The sequence below is a fragment of the Peromyscus eremicus genome, chromosome 9 (assembly GCF_949786415.1).
Source record: "Peromyscus eremicus chromosome 9, PerEre_H2_v1, whole genome shotgun sequence".
NCBI lineage: Eukaryota > Metazoa > Chordata > Mammalia > Rodentia > Cricetidae > Peromyscus > Peromyscus eremicus.
In genome coordinates, this window is record NC_081425.1 from 73,530,478 (window position 1) to 73,545,357 (window position 14,880).

General features: G+C 43.4%; 1 long non-coding RNA gene across 1 annotated transcript; it reads right to left on the reverse strand.

Annotated features, from left to right (window-relative positions):
- Positions 1 to 913: 913 nt before the first annotated feature.
- LOC131920082 (uncharacterized) lies at positions 914 to 3,746 on the reverse strand. Its single transcript, XR_009381493.1, has 4 exons — positions 3,693 to 3,746; positions 2,538 to 2,734; positions 2,281 to 2,380; positions 914 to 1,851 (listed from the first exon to the last, which is right to left on the reverse strand). It is a non-coding gene; the product is annotated as an uncharacterized LOC131920082 (long non-coding RNA).
- Positions 3,747 to 14,880: the final 11,134 nt, after the last annotated feature.

Sequence of the window (14,880 nt, forward strand, 5' to 3'; positions counted from 1 at the left end):
TTTGATCCATCTGCACCGGATGTGCTTGATCCCATGTAGACAGGAAGTATGTAGGCAGGATATTTGCTTGCCCCTGATTGGACTGATGGGAAATGCAATGAATTATGGTTTTTTCCTTCTTAAGTCCTTGCCATATTTGATTCTGGGACATTTCCCAGGAACCTGGGTATGGACCTAGCCAGAGCCCATCCACCTGGCCAGTATTTAATTTAAGATTGCTTCAAATTTGGCTTTAAACTGTGGTAGTGGTCTGATTCTCCATCTGTGGGATTAACACTACCTTCAGAGGTCAAAAGAGGGCATTGGATCCCCATGAACTGGAGTTAACAGATGATTGTGAACTGCCAGGTGAGTGCTGGGACTCAAACTTGAGTCCTTTGGAAGAGCAGCCCTAAGAAAGACATTTTTTTTTGAGACAGGGTTTCTTTGTGTAGCCTTGGCTATCCTAGAATTAGCTCTGTAGACCAGGCTGGCCTCAAATTCACAGAAATCTACCTGCCTCTGACTCCCAAGTGCTGGAATCAAAGGCATGTGCCACCACCACCCAGCTGTGAAAGACAATTTTTAATGAGATAATTAAAATTTCCATAAAATCAGAATAAACCAGGATTATTTAAGTCCTCTTCTCCAACATTTCCCCTTTAGCAGGCCTTTTAATTATGTCTGAATTCCTCTACATGATCTCTATGTCCACTGAGTAGTCTTTCTCTTGCAACCCTATCCTGGCCCCTGGAGTCTTCATTCAATTCTCATCATTCACTGTTCCTCCCTTACTGTAAAAGGTAAATGTTATGCCTGAGTTAGGAGCCCCCCAGAGACCACCAGGAGTCTGAGTCTGCATGCAAAGCTAAGAGCCTTTATTGCAAGCTGAGCTTGGGCTCTCTGTCTGTTCCAACACAGTGGTTGGATCAGGGAGAGCACTGAGCTCAGTTATGGCAGGGTTTTTAAGGAGTAAAAGATAGGGGGTAGGGGAATTCAGATTCAGATGGGGGCTGAACGCCTGATTGGGCACGAGGGAGATAACAGAAGTCTTGTCAAACAGGGATTGGTACTGGTGTTGCTGCAAGGAAATTAGCAACCTGTATACAGATTATGTAAGCTATCCTTTATGTTTTAGAGCATCTAGTACTTATTTGTCTCAATTCCAATTGGTTTCCCGAAGGGTACAGTTTGTGGTTTTTCCTGGTTATTATAATGTTGAGGCCTAGTCCCAGTACTGTTAGTCTGTAGCCTGTCATGGCCGCACTAATGTTAAATTAGGCCTCTTCATTCCCCCCTCTACAAGTAACTAGAGAGGACATAATCATGTGTCCTGTGTGTCTGGGGGTTTTAGGGGATAACAATTTTTGTTCACCTTAAGAGCAGTTGGGGAAGAGCTAGACCAACATACAGTACCCCTTTCCTGCATTTAGGACCATACCATAAATGCATGAGGTTAACTCAGTGTTGCAGGCCCATCATCCAGATGGGGCTGCATAATGAGTTTCATTCTGCATGGTCAAAGTTTTACTTTTGCTGGACTTTCTCAGAATGATTGACATGTAAGCAACAGGTTTCCCCCCAAAGGGAATATGCCTTTGACTTAGCATATTAAGGGGACAGGGATGATATACTCTCTTCTGTAGCTGCTCCAGCTGAAATTGGGGTGTCGATTGTCAGGGCCCAGGAAAGCTGAAAGGCTAGTCAAAGGCTGAGCAATGGGGCATTTATCAGGAGCATCTGGTTAGCTGTTCCTGGTGGAAGGGACAGGGAGCAATTACATTGGCTGGATTGGTTCACATCAGCTTTCAGCAAGTCCAGAGCTCAGCAGTTTGCAGTCCACAGGTCTTCCCTGGATGGTGTCTGTTAAATCTGTTGAGACAGATAGAGACTAAGGACAAAAGTTAAAATTTAGGAGCTTAAAAGAAAATCTTACATTTGAAACTTTCATTTATCTGGAGTCCATTTGACCTGTGACAGGTAGATTTAAGTCTTATGACCTTTTTGACTCTTTGCAACGAGTAGCTATAAAACAGCTGGAACAGATTCACATTTGAAACCTGTGTCTTCTTTAATACAAAGCTTGTGAGCAAGGCAAACCTATTTGCCTTTTTAAATTAAGAGACCTGGTAGCTTTAACTAATTAACGAACTGACTAATGAACAAATAAATAGCGGCAGCCTGCAGGGAAGGAGCTGATGGCCTGCTGCCTCACTGACAAAGCTAAGTTAGCTTAGCCGTCAATGTCAGAGATCTGAGAAAGATTAATCAAAATGGCAGAGGCTAGTTTATAGTCTTTACCTAGACAAATATCCCAGGCTCCTATGGACTCTATGGCGATGAGGGCAGGGTTATCAGGACAGCAGTCTTGGCTGCCAGGCCCAGAGGATGAGAGGCTTTCCTGTGGAAGAGGAACACAGAGAGATTGGCCTCATCTTGTCTAGGTAAAGTGGGGTATCAATTCTCCAGTGCCCTGCTTGTCCACAGTTTGGGCTGAGCCTTGGCAGAAGGTGAGGCATTGAGGCAGTCTTGCCCAGTGGTCAGCTGGTTAATATTACCGTAGTCCAGGTGGAGTTGCCTGTCGCTGTACCCATTGTCTTCTTGGGGACCTGGGAGTCACTGCTAGGATCTGAGAGTCTCTGTCTGTCATATAAGTTTGAATATCTTAAATGCCATCTTCAGCAAATCTCTGACAGTTTGAGGACTTGAACCAAACAACTCCTGTTCATTTTTAGTTGTTTGGTTTAGGTGATACCTTGAAAACACATCGACAAAAACAGTTAGTCAGAAGCAGCACTAAAGGAGTTAAAAAGCAAGGTAAGCACATCTGAATATTTGCCCAGAACTATAGACATTGATGGATTAGATCTTTGTTTTAAGGCTACCCATGTAGCCTTCTGATTATTATTAACCCCATGTTAAAGTTTTAAGTAAACGTGTTTGTTATAAGTATTATAGATTATTATCTATGTCCAATAAATTTATAAACCAATAATTGGTTGTTTGTCCTGCTCTTGTTCTTTCCATCTGCCAATTTTTGACCTCAGACATAGAGACTTTAAAAGCGAGTCTGGGTCTGAAAAATGGTGGGCCAGCTTTTTAATAAAACAGAACAGTATAAAACAATTTTTATACAGGGTGTACTTCTAACGGCCAGAACGCCCAGAGACGAATTCTGAGCCCAGGTGGCTGGCTGCAACAGTAACAGCTGAACTGTATCTAAGACACACAGAACATGGTGAACTCATAGTTCAAGACCAGTCAGACATAAACATGCAGTGGCCACATTCATGCATCCAAACACTCAAACAAAAAGACAAAATTTTTCTTATTTCCTCCAACTGAAATTTCAAGGAGGGGTGCCTTGCTAACTGTTGGAGCCAATTCTCATGTGCACCGGAGAAAGCTGCCCACAAACCCAAGTATTACATTCTGCAACCATACGCTGCCATTGAATTATTTCAGGTTGCAGCTCTGGGCAGTGGTGATACTTGGTTTAAAGGAGCTGTAGGTGCAGGGCTCCCATAGCAGAGCCGGATTGTCAGTTTTTGTAAAAGAGCTGCTTTTTTTAAAAAAAATTATGAAACATAGAGCAACAATTAAGCAATTAAACAAAACTACAGACAGACTGACAGACATGGACAGACTGCTGCTCTAATCTTAAACTCCTGAAAATGGTTAAGAATCAGAGTCAAGGGAGTGGGAGTACTTACTTGGCTTATGTCCCATAACACCAGTCTCAAGTGTCAGACATAAAACAAACTGTGCAAAAGCAAACAAAATATAAAATTTAACATGAATTGCTAAAATGGTCTTTTAATAAAAAAAAAAAAAAAAACCCTGGAGCCTGATATTGGGGTAAATGCTGAAAGATCAGAGAGACAAAGGAACAAGCTACTGCCACGTCTCACCTCTAGGACTCCTCAGCCTGAAAAGGCTTTCAGCCGGAAAGGGCTTCTGCTGAAAAAGCTTTGCTCAGCTGAAAGGGCTCTCTAGCAGAAAAGCTTTAGTTCCTGTCTCCTCATGCCTATACACCTCTCTCGGCCCAGCCGTCACTTTCTGGGATTAAAGGAGTGTGTGCTTCCCAAGCAAAGGCATGAGATCTCAAGTGCTGGGATTAAAGGCATGTGCCACCACTGCCTGACCTCTATGTTTAATCTAGTAGCTTGTTCTGTTCTCTGATCTTCAGGCAAATTTTATTAGGGTACACAATATATCACCACACTTCCCCTTTTTTGTCTAAAATAATAAAAGAAGGTTATAACATATGAAAAACTATATACAATAAGCACAATAAGTATATACAATATATATAATTATTAACAATGTCCTGCTCATTAATATTTGACAGATTCAGAGAAAATACTCCATTGTTTATCCTATTTTGGTGAATCCAAAGTGTTGTACCTAATTCATGCTTATTCTAACTTGTATTACCAACTGAAAACTTTCTTTTCTGAATTTGTTAACAAGAAAAACTATAACTATCTATTCTTCAACTCCCTCAGAGACCCAAGAAGGAAATAGTATTTACTGAGTAAGCAGAAAGTGCAAATAAATGACTTCCAAAAAATGTAAGAATTGACAGAAACAGCTGGCTGCCTGGACAGTCACCCAAGGTTCCTCTGCAACGTTGGGGCATCCATCTTCCACCTATAGGCTTAGCATATCTGACAGACTTTTCTGTGAAGCAGGATATTCTGAAGGGCCTTCCTACCTTGACTTTGTGTCCTGCTTGTCTCATCTGGACAGCATACTGTCAACAGTCGAGGTAAGAGCACTCTTTTGCCCAGTGGCTAACTTTTGCCACGAAGAAAGTAAACTCGGGGTGCTGGAGAGATGGCTCAGTGATTAAGAGCACTGAGGGCTCTTCCAGAGGACCAGGGTTCTACTCCCAACACCCACATGGCAGCTCAGAGCTGTCTGTGACTCCAGTTCCAGAGGACCCAACACCTATGGCAAAACACCAATGCATATAAAATAAAAATTTTAAAAATTAACAAGAAAGAAAGAAAGAAAGAAAGAAAGAAGGAAAGAGAACTCCATATGGAGTTTCTTTGTTGCCTATCATTTTCTCTGAAGTAGATTAGTACTGCCAGGAGCAGACATGTCTCATAGTCATAAAAAAAATCTATGTTATTAAAACATTCAAATGCCATATTCTGTAGATCTCTGAAGTGTTGAAGATGACCTGTCTATCTAAAATATATCTGTTTGACCTTGAAAATATACCTAATATGACTACAAGTTCAATTGTAATAACTAACTACTAACTTTCATTTCTTTATATCCTAATTGGTTGGTAATGATAACTTTAAAGGACTAGCAATTTGCATACATTGTTAAATGAGATGTTTAGGTACAATACCTTGAACAAGATTAGAAATATATGTACAGAATGTTCTAACAAAATTAATCTCAACTTTGTATCTATATACAAAATTTGTATACAATATAAAAAACCCAATCCAATGTAAAATATTTAAAACTAGTAGTTGCTTTCTAATAGTAGACTCAATAATCTACCCTTTTATCCTATTGTTTCTATATCTCTTTTTTCAGAGCAGATTTAATAATCTACTCTTTTATTCTATCATTTCTGCATAATACATTTGTATATCATATCCCCCTTTCTTCTTTTAGAATGAGATTGACCAGAGGAAAACTGAAACCGAGATGATGGCTTGTCGATGATTGGTGGGGTGTGACTCTGCCTTTCTTATTCAAAGAAACAAGGAAGATCCAAAAACCAATCTCATGCAGAAAGGTCCCTAAATATCACCCAGTTCCCAGACCTGCAGTCTTTCACATGTGTCTGCCAGACTTTTTGCAGGCAACTTGGAAATGGACCCAGTCAAAGCACAATGCAAGACAGAGGCAAAGTGAAACCAAAGAAGACAAACAGAAAGGTACTCACCAGCTGGTCAAAGGCTCCATGGGTCGGAGTCCTGCTGGATCTGAGGGGATCCCAGACAAGCCCCCAAATGTTATGCCCACATCATGAGAACCCCAGAGATCACCAAGAGTCTGAGTCTGTATGCAAAGCTAAGAGCCTTTATTGCAAGCTGAGCTTGGGCTCTCTGTCCCAACACAGTGGTTGGATCAGGGAGAGCACTGAGCTCAGTTATGTTAGGAATTCAGATGGGGGTTGAACTCCTGATTGGGCACGAGTGAGATAACAGAAGTCTTGTCAAACAGGGATTGGTACTGGCATTGCTGCAAGAAAATTAGCAACTTATATACAGATTATGTAAGCTATCCTTTATGTTTTAGAGCTTTTAGTATTTGTTTGTCTCAATTCTGATTGGTTCCCTACAGGATACAGTTTGTGGCTTTTCCTAGTTATTGTAAGAGTGAGGCCTGGTCCCAGTATTGTTAGTCTGCAGCCTGTCATGGGTACACTAATGTTAAGTTAGGCCTCTTCAGTAAATAACTGCTTTATTCAATCAATTATTAAACTCCTGTCTGCCTGACTGCAGTGTGAATTTCATCAAGGTTTGTCCTACCTGTCCAACACTGACCTGGACTCTTACACAATGTTTGTTCAATGTATAGATACATGTATACCCTTTCCAATCTCCAGCACAAAACCTCAAGATATATATTATACTATATTTATCACACAAGGTCGAATCAGGAAACTGAACCCGCTCAGATTTTTGTTTTGTTTTGGTTTTAGGATTTTTTTCAAGAGAGGGTTTCTCTGTGTAACATCCCTAGCTGTCCTAGACCTGCTTTGTAGATCAGGCTGGCCTCAAACTCACAGAGATCCACCTGCCTATGCCTCCTGGGTGCTGGGATTAAAGGATGTGCCACCATCACCTTGCAGCTCCACTCAGATTTTTTAAAGCAGTGGGAACTTTATGCAGTGAATTGATGGAGACTGAGATGGAAGAGGCTTCAGGAAATGCATGGCATCTGGGCACTGGAAACACTAGGGCTCATGGGAGCCTCAGGTTGGAGGGATAGTAAGAACCTATATTTGCATAGCCTCCAAGGCCACAGAAAAGTAGAAGAAAAGACATCAAGTGCCAGCCACTCAGCTACACAATCAACCACGGAGTGAGAAGTAAAGAAAGATATATAGAATAGAGAAAGATAAAAGCCCAGAGGCTAAAGATAGACAGGATAATTTAAGAAAATCTGGCTAGAAATAAGCCAAATTAAGACCAGGCATTTATAGGAAAGGATAAGCCTCCACGTGTTTATTTGGGAGCTGGGTGATGCTATGGAATAATCCTTTTGTACACTGTTGCTGTGATTGGTTTAATAAAGAAGCTGACTGACCAATAGCTGAGCAGGATAAGGTTAGGCAGGAGAGCCAAACTGAGAATGCTGGGAGGAAGAGGGATAGAGTCTGGAGTAGTGAACAGACGCAGAGAGGCAAGATGGACATGCTGTACTGAGAAAGGTACCAAGCCATGTGGCAAAGATAAAAACATGGGTTCACTGAAAATGTAGAGTCAGCTGGAAACAAGCCTGAGCTATTGGCTGATCATTTATAATTAATATTAAGCCTCTGTGTCAGTTACTTTGGAAATGGCTGTCAGGACAGGAAAACTCAGCATACAGGGTGGCGGGTCCCCTAAAAGAGTAAAGAATAGAAAACAACGAATGACACACAGTGTGTAGGATAGGAGTCCAAGTGCAGTGCGGCTCATCTGAGTCCATCATTTACAGTCTGGTAAGGCCAAACTCAAGTTGGGAGGGCTCCATTCCTTTCTAGAGTCTAGAGGAAAGAACCCACTTCCAGCTCATTCAGGCTGTTGGCAGAATTCAGCTCCATGCAGGCTCCAGGTGAGGTCTCTGTCTCCCTGATGATTGTCCATCAAGATTGAATTATTTGTCTAGAGATTGCCTATAGGATTTGCTTCACCAAGCTCTACCTCTATCTCCAAAGCCAGCCAGTGTTTCTCATGCTTCTGATCTCTTGACCTTCCAGCCCAAGACAGTTCTCCACTTAGAAGGCTCAAGTGAGCAGAGTGGGTTCACCTGCATAGCCCAAGATCATCCTTAATACAAGATCCCTGACCTTAATGCATCTACAAAGTACAAAGTCTCTCTCCCCTCTATGCCTCATAAGTTACAGTGATGGTATTTACAAATGTTTTCATCCTTCTCAGAGGATTGTTTTTAGTAACCCTCTTCTATGATGGAGACTGTTTCTCATTAACAGCCCCTTACAGCAACATTACCCCTATTAATTTGACTTCAAACCCAGTGAAAGCAACAGAAGAACTATTGAGGGGCCTGCGGAGAAGATCCAGTAGTTAAGAGCACTTACTGCTCATGCAGAGGATCCCAGTTCTGGTCCCAGCATCCACATCAGATGGTTCTGAAGAGGCCTAGCTTAATAGTGCAGCTATAACAGGTTGCAAACTAACAATACTGTACCCTTGGGGGACCAACCAGAATTGAGACAAATAAGTACTAGATTCTCCAAGACATAAAGGATATCTTGTATCACTTGTGTATAGGTTGCCAATTTCCTTGCAGCAACACCAGTACCAATCCCTGTTTGACAAAATTCTGTTATCTCATTCATGCCCAATCAGGAGTTCAACCCCCATATGAATCTGGAATTCCCCTACCACCCCACCCTTTACTCCTTAAAAACCCTACCATAACTGAGTTCGATGCTGTCACAATGGATGGGAAGCCAAAGCCTGAGCTTGCAATAAAGGCCCTTTGCTCTTGCATATGAACTTAGACTCCTGGTGATCTCTGGGGAACTCCTGACATGGACATAACAGTTCACAGCCTTTGCAACTCCAGTTCCAGGTGATTCATCACATCTGGTCTCCTCTTGCACCTAAAGTTAGGTGTACATACCCACACAAGACACACAATAAAAATTTAAATATATATATTCTCAGTCTGTGATTGCTTAAAACTCACCCTTAAGTGCAGTTTCTGAAGAAATGTGTTCCCTTCAACACCCCCTACAAAGGCAAGCTTCTCTATCTGAGTGCTTCAGGCTCTCATTCTTTCCTAACAGTTTCTTTTCTCTTTAATGTAAAACATTTGTGTTCTTGCTCGGGTCTCCTGTAACGATATGTTGAAGGGCAACCTTGGTTGTCAGCCTGACTGGGTTAAATAGTGCATATGTGGTTAGTAAAGTTCACTTCTGGGTGTCCCTGTGAGGCTGTTTCCAGGGATGGTTGAATCATGTGGCCCTTTTGTAAGGATCCATCTCTTGATAGACTCTTCATATGATGGCATTTTTGGAAGGTGGTGAGAGGTGGGTGCCAGGGCTAAGTTGATGGAAGTAGGTCAGTGGGAGTGTGTCCTTGGGGACTCCACAGGGCCCTGGTTCCTTCCTTATGCTCTCTTCTCTGCTTCTTGGATGCAATGAGGTAAATTGCTTTCCTCTGCCACAGCCTCCCTGCCATGATGGATGAAATCCCCTGAAACTACGAGACAAAATAAACCTTTCCTCTCCTTGAGTTGTTTCTGTCAGGTATTTTGTTACAGTCCTATGAAACTAACAAATACAAGCAAGAGTGCCACCCTCGCTTCACATATGTTGTCAACCACCAAAGAGTTAACTTCTCCTCTGAAGGAAACAGACATTCTCTGATTGACATCTGTGCTTAAGATGGAACATGTAGTATATGAGTGTAGTACCTAAGTGGCCAGCAGAGGCCACCAGATCCCCTGGTGCTGCAGTTACAGGCAGTTGTGAAGAGCTGGGTGGGGGTGTTGGGAGCTGAACTAGGGTCCTCTGGAAGTGCAGCAAAGCTCTTAATGGCTGAGGGGTCTCTCCAGCCCCAGAGCTAGTATGTTACTTACATATGATATCTTGTGCAATGGTTCTTCTATTAAAAACATTTTCACTGTTATGCAACGTGTTCATGTGTACTTATCCCTGAAGGAAGATTTACATATCCAGTGACTAAGTTTCTATCCCACGCCTCCAACCTCTCTCTGGCTTGGACATACACGTTGGACATTTCTCCCTGAAAGAACCTCAGACCAAACATGTCTGAACCTGATCTCCACACCACACCCCAGGCAAGCCTGTTATTTTTCTTACATTCCCTTGCTTTGGGATTGGCCCCACCACCCACTCAGCAATGCAAGAAGCTGGGAGTCCTCTGGGTTCTACTTTCTTCCCTCCTTCCTGTGACCCAACAATCACCTGCTTCCTTTATCGCATGGCTTCCTCACTCCTGCCGCCCCGCCCACCTTAGTCCATGCCTGTCACCTCTTTCCTGACTTATCAGTGGCCCCCAGATCTCTATCTCTGGGCTGCACCGCAATCAGAGGGCCCTTCTTTCTTTGCTAAGGCAAGAGTACACTTTCAGATCCAAGTTTAATTTTTAAAACTTTTATTGAAATATATTCAAAATAATATGCAGTTGAGTGTAGAGCATAATAAAGACTGTGATTTCCTTTAGTAAAACTTTTTCCATAATTTATTTTTATCTTTTAGATCTGTTTATTTTACTTTAGGAATGTTTTGCCTGTGTATTAACCACATGCCTGCCTTGTAGGAGTCCCTGGAACTGGTAGTTGTGAGCTGCCATGTGGGTGCTGGGAATCGAACCCAAGTCCTCTGCAAGAGCAACAAGTGCCCTTAACCACTGAGCCATCTCTCCAGCCCCTCATTAAGTAAAACTCTTAACATTATCATATTTGCAGTTTTACTTAAGGAACTCTCTGCATGTTATGTAATTTGTGTGTGTGTGTGTGTGTGTGTGTGTGTGTGTGTGTGTGTGTGTATAACCTTCACTAGCAAATCCTTGTCCTCCATCTTTCCCCCAGGACACTTTCATGAAATGTTACTGTTTCATATTATAGACATTTGAAAATACATAAACAGTAGTAAGCGTTGCTACTCAGGATTTTAACTTTGCTAAAATGATACCATGCTATACTAACCTCTGCAACCTGCTTCCCTCACTTACTTTATTATTTTTCCCGTTGACACATGTTGCTCTCGTTCATTCGTTTCCTCCACCATATGGTATTTTGTTATGAGCCTGTACAGCGATTTATTGATTTGCTCTCTGCCGAAGGACATTTAGGAGTCTTGCTCCCACAAACTGTGCAGCGTGGCTCTCGGAGCAGATGTTTGAGAGTTCTCTAGACTGTATTCTCAGGAGTGGCATTGCTCTGCAGCTCTCCTGAGCCAGGGAGATAAATGGTTTCCAGCCTGCTTTTCACTAATCTATGCAGCTGCTGCAGAAGGCCTTTCTATGAAATGCACATCCAGCCCTGCCACACCCATTTAAGTGCCTTCAGAGAAGCAAGCCTACCGTTCCTCAGTGACACATGGGGACCAGGTACTCCTCCCCCTCAACTCTCCACACTATGCTTCACCCGGAGCTCCATCCTTCAGAACTGCCCCGTGGACGCTAGATGCTGCCTCTAGCCTCTTGTGTATTCTTTTTTCTTTCCAGGAACTCCCTGAGCTCTCTCTGCGCCTCCACACCCACTACCTGGAATGGGCTCACTGTTCCTCCAGGTCCTCTGATGACTTTGCCTCAGCTGAAAGAGGTCACTGGTTTCAACCCATCTGTACCACTTACTAACTTGGACCAATCTGGAAACTTCTCTGAGAACAACTTCCTCAGCTGTACTAATAGTGCCAGCTTCATGTGCTATCACCAGGATAACTCTAATTTTTCATATGGACTTTGATGATTGAATTTGACCCTTGGCCTCCATTTCTATCGTATGGCTCTGCATTTTACAGACATAAAATCATATTATTTCTATAGTTCTCTATGCTTTACACATAAAATATAGAGCTATATAATGCGGCTTATGCAGAGAAGGAAGGCATATCACATGTTATGTAGTGTTTAGCAGTAATCTTTTGGTCTTCTGTGTTGCACAGGATGATCAAAGAAAGAGGGTCACACTGAGACGTAATTCAGGCTCTGTGGCAGCAGGGAGGGATAATTTTGAGGAACTGAACCTCGAACAGCTGTGCAGAAGCATATTCATTGATTGTTACACAAAGGTTGTTTGGGGGTAAAACAAGTTCCTCATATCAAAGTCCCTGATCTAATCTATATGTTCTCTGAAGGAAAACATCACACCCCTGCCACTTTAGTCCTTAGTGTGTACTGTTCACAGTACCGAATAATTATCCAGGTGTACCAGAACCATCTTGTGACCAAAGTCATGCAAAGGCTGTAAAGCTCCTCCAGAAAAAACAAATCTATCTATAAATCACCGTTCTCTATAATGATTTCAAGGTCTCAGTACCTCCAACAAACAACTAGTATTTACCCTAGATACAATGACTCTACTAGTTTTTCCTTCTTATAGTAATTATTAGCTATTACCCATTTATCTATTAAAGGATTTAGCACAGGTCCAGAGTAATAGTTCAATGGTTAAGAGCACTTGCTGCTCTTGGAAAAGACCCTGGTTCTGTTCCCAGAAGCCACACCAGGTGGCTCACAACCACCACCTGTAACTCCAGTTCCAGGGCCTCCGATGTGCTCTTCTGGCCTCCACAGATGCTGCACGTCCACGGTGCCCATATAGACAAGCAGGCACACACACTCATAAATAAAGATAAATCAAAGTGTTTTTAAAAGGATCTTATTAGGATGATTTATTTTTGTTGTCAGCTACTTCTTACGTGGCTCTCTCCCTCTACTAGCAGAAAACATTCCAAGCCTCAGACCTCATCGAATTCACCAATTCATCACCAGCACAGGCCCAGGAATAGAAAAGGTTCATTTTAATAATGAATGCTGAGTGAATAAATGGATGTTCCTTGGGATGCTCTGATACAAGGGATAGATGGAAAGGATAAAGGAGGAGAGGAGAGAGGGAGGAAAGAAGGCTGGGGGGAGTGTAGCCATAAGTTTCTCAGGCCCACCTGGCCACGAGGTCCCATAGCTGCTTATAAAACAATCACTCAGAGGCTTAATATTAATTACAAATTATATGGCCTATGGCTCAGGCTTCTTACTAGCTACCTCTTCTAACTTAACTCAACCCATAACTATTTATGTACCGCCACATGTTCTGTGGCTTTACCTACGTCCCATTACACGTTGCTCCTTGGACGGTGGGGCGTCTCCTCGACTCCACCCTTCACACGTTGCTCCTTGGAAGGTGGGGTGTCTCCTCGACTCCCCCCTTCTTCCTCTCGCCTTCAGTTTGAATGCACCACCTGACCTTATCCTGCCCTGCCATAGGCCAGTGCAGCTTTATTTATCCACCAATCAGAGCAACACATATTCACAGCAGGCAGAAAGACACCCCTCCCTACATCCCCCAGCAGGGGAGGTGACAAGAAAGGGAGGGAGAAAGAAAAGAATGAAGAACGTTGGGGGTGTGGCTCACTGACAGAGCACTCATCTGTCCTGTGCAAGGACCTGCATTTGATCTCCAGTACTAGAAACCATAAAAGTAAATTCATGCTTTGTCACACATAGTATTATATTGCCACCGAAAAAACGAAACTGCTGGTGAAATTGCTTTTGTTCTTCTTTTGCCGTCAAAACTTTGCTACAGTGGTTTTATTTCTTGGAGCTGGTCATGGTTTATGCAAGCCCGTCTAGAAATAGTGCTAAGAGAATGTATTTTGTCACTTGGTTGTGGCCTGCGGAAAGGGTTTGCTTAACAAAACAAGTGATCGTGGTTTGGCTTTGTTGTGGACTTAGAATCTTAACGAGGCCTGACTTAGTACCCCGAGTCTCAATGAAATCAAACGTGCAGTTCCTGAAATTAGAAGGGTGAAGATCCGCTGGGAAATAGCGCAAACAAATGCTTCTGACCCGGAAGGCCCAGTGCCTGGACCCGAGGTGCAGGTTCGGGGTACCGGGACCATTTTCTTTTAGCCCCCTTTCCTTTGTCTTATTCTTCCTTGGGAGACCTGGGCCCAAACCTCAAGCCTGGGCCTTGCAGGGACCTCACAAACTGTGAGCCACCAGCCAGGCTGGGATCTCCCCTTGTCCCAGGCCTGGTGACTTTACCCAGTCTTGCTGTCACAGCAGGCCGTTCAGATCCCCTGGCAGAGTGGCAGTCCAGAAACTGCTCCTGGTAACTGCTCTCCTGGAGCTCTGGGCATCCTGGTCCATCCTCTCACAGGCCTGCCTTGGAGAGCCCCACCTCCCACCCCACCCCCATGTGTCTCTGCAGCCCAGTGCCTGAAGTCTGACTTCTGAGACAGCTGCCTCCTCCAGCAGTTGAGTTGATACCTCATCCACGGATGGACCAGGGTCTTGGGGCTGGTGGTGCGAGCCGATGGAGTACGCCGACCACATTCTGGGCTCTACACTCTTGTCAAGTCGGCCACTTATTTCCTTCAACGTTTCTCTATGTGTTTAAAGAACAGAATGGGATAGTATAGGATGGAGTGGATGAGATAAGATCAGGCGGGAGCGGGGGTGAGAGGCCTCAGTGGGTAACAGCACTTGCGCCCAAACCTAACAACCCAAGTTCGATATCTGGGACCCACGTGGTGGAAGAAGAAAATAGAAAGTTTTTCTCTCTGACCTACACGTATAAGCCATGGCACATCATGCCCCTCCACCAACGAAATAAAATGGGATTAAAAATTATTTTTAAAGAACTGAAACTTTAAAAAAAATAGTGGATAAGTAGGGCAGTGGTGGTGCACGCCTTTAATCCCAGCGCTCGGGAGGCAGAGGCAGGCTGAATCTCTAAATTCAAGGCCAGCCTGGGCTACACAGGGATCCAGGACAGCCAGAACAGTGGGGATGGAGAAAAAGCTCAGTGGTTAAGAGCATTTGCTGCTTCTCCAGAGGACTTGGGTTTGGTTCTCAGAACCCACATGGTGGGTCACAGCTATCCATAACTCCAGTTTCAGGGGATCCTGTACCCTTTTCTGACACCAGGCATATACCTTGTAGATATACATACATATATGCAGGCAAAACACTGGTGTGTGTGTGAGTGTGAGTGTGT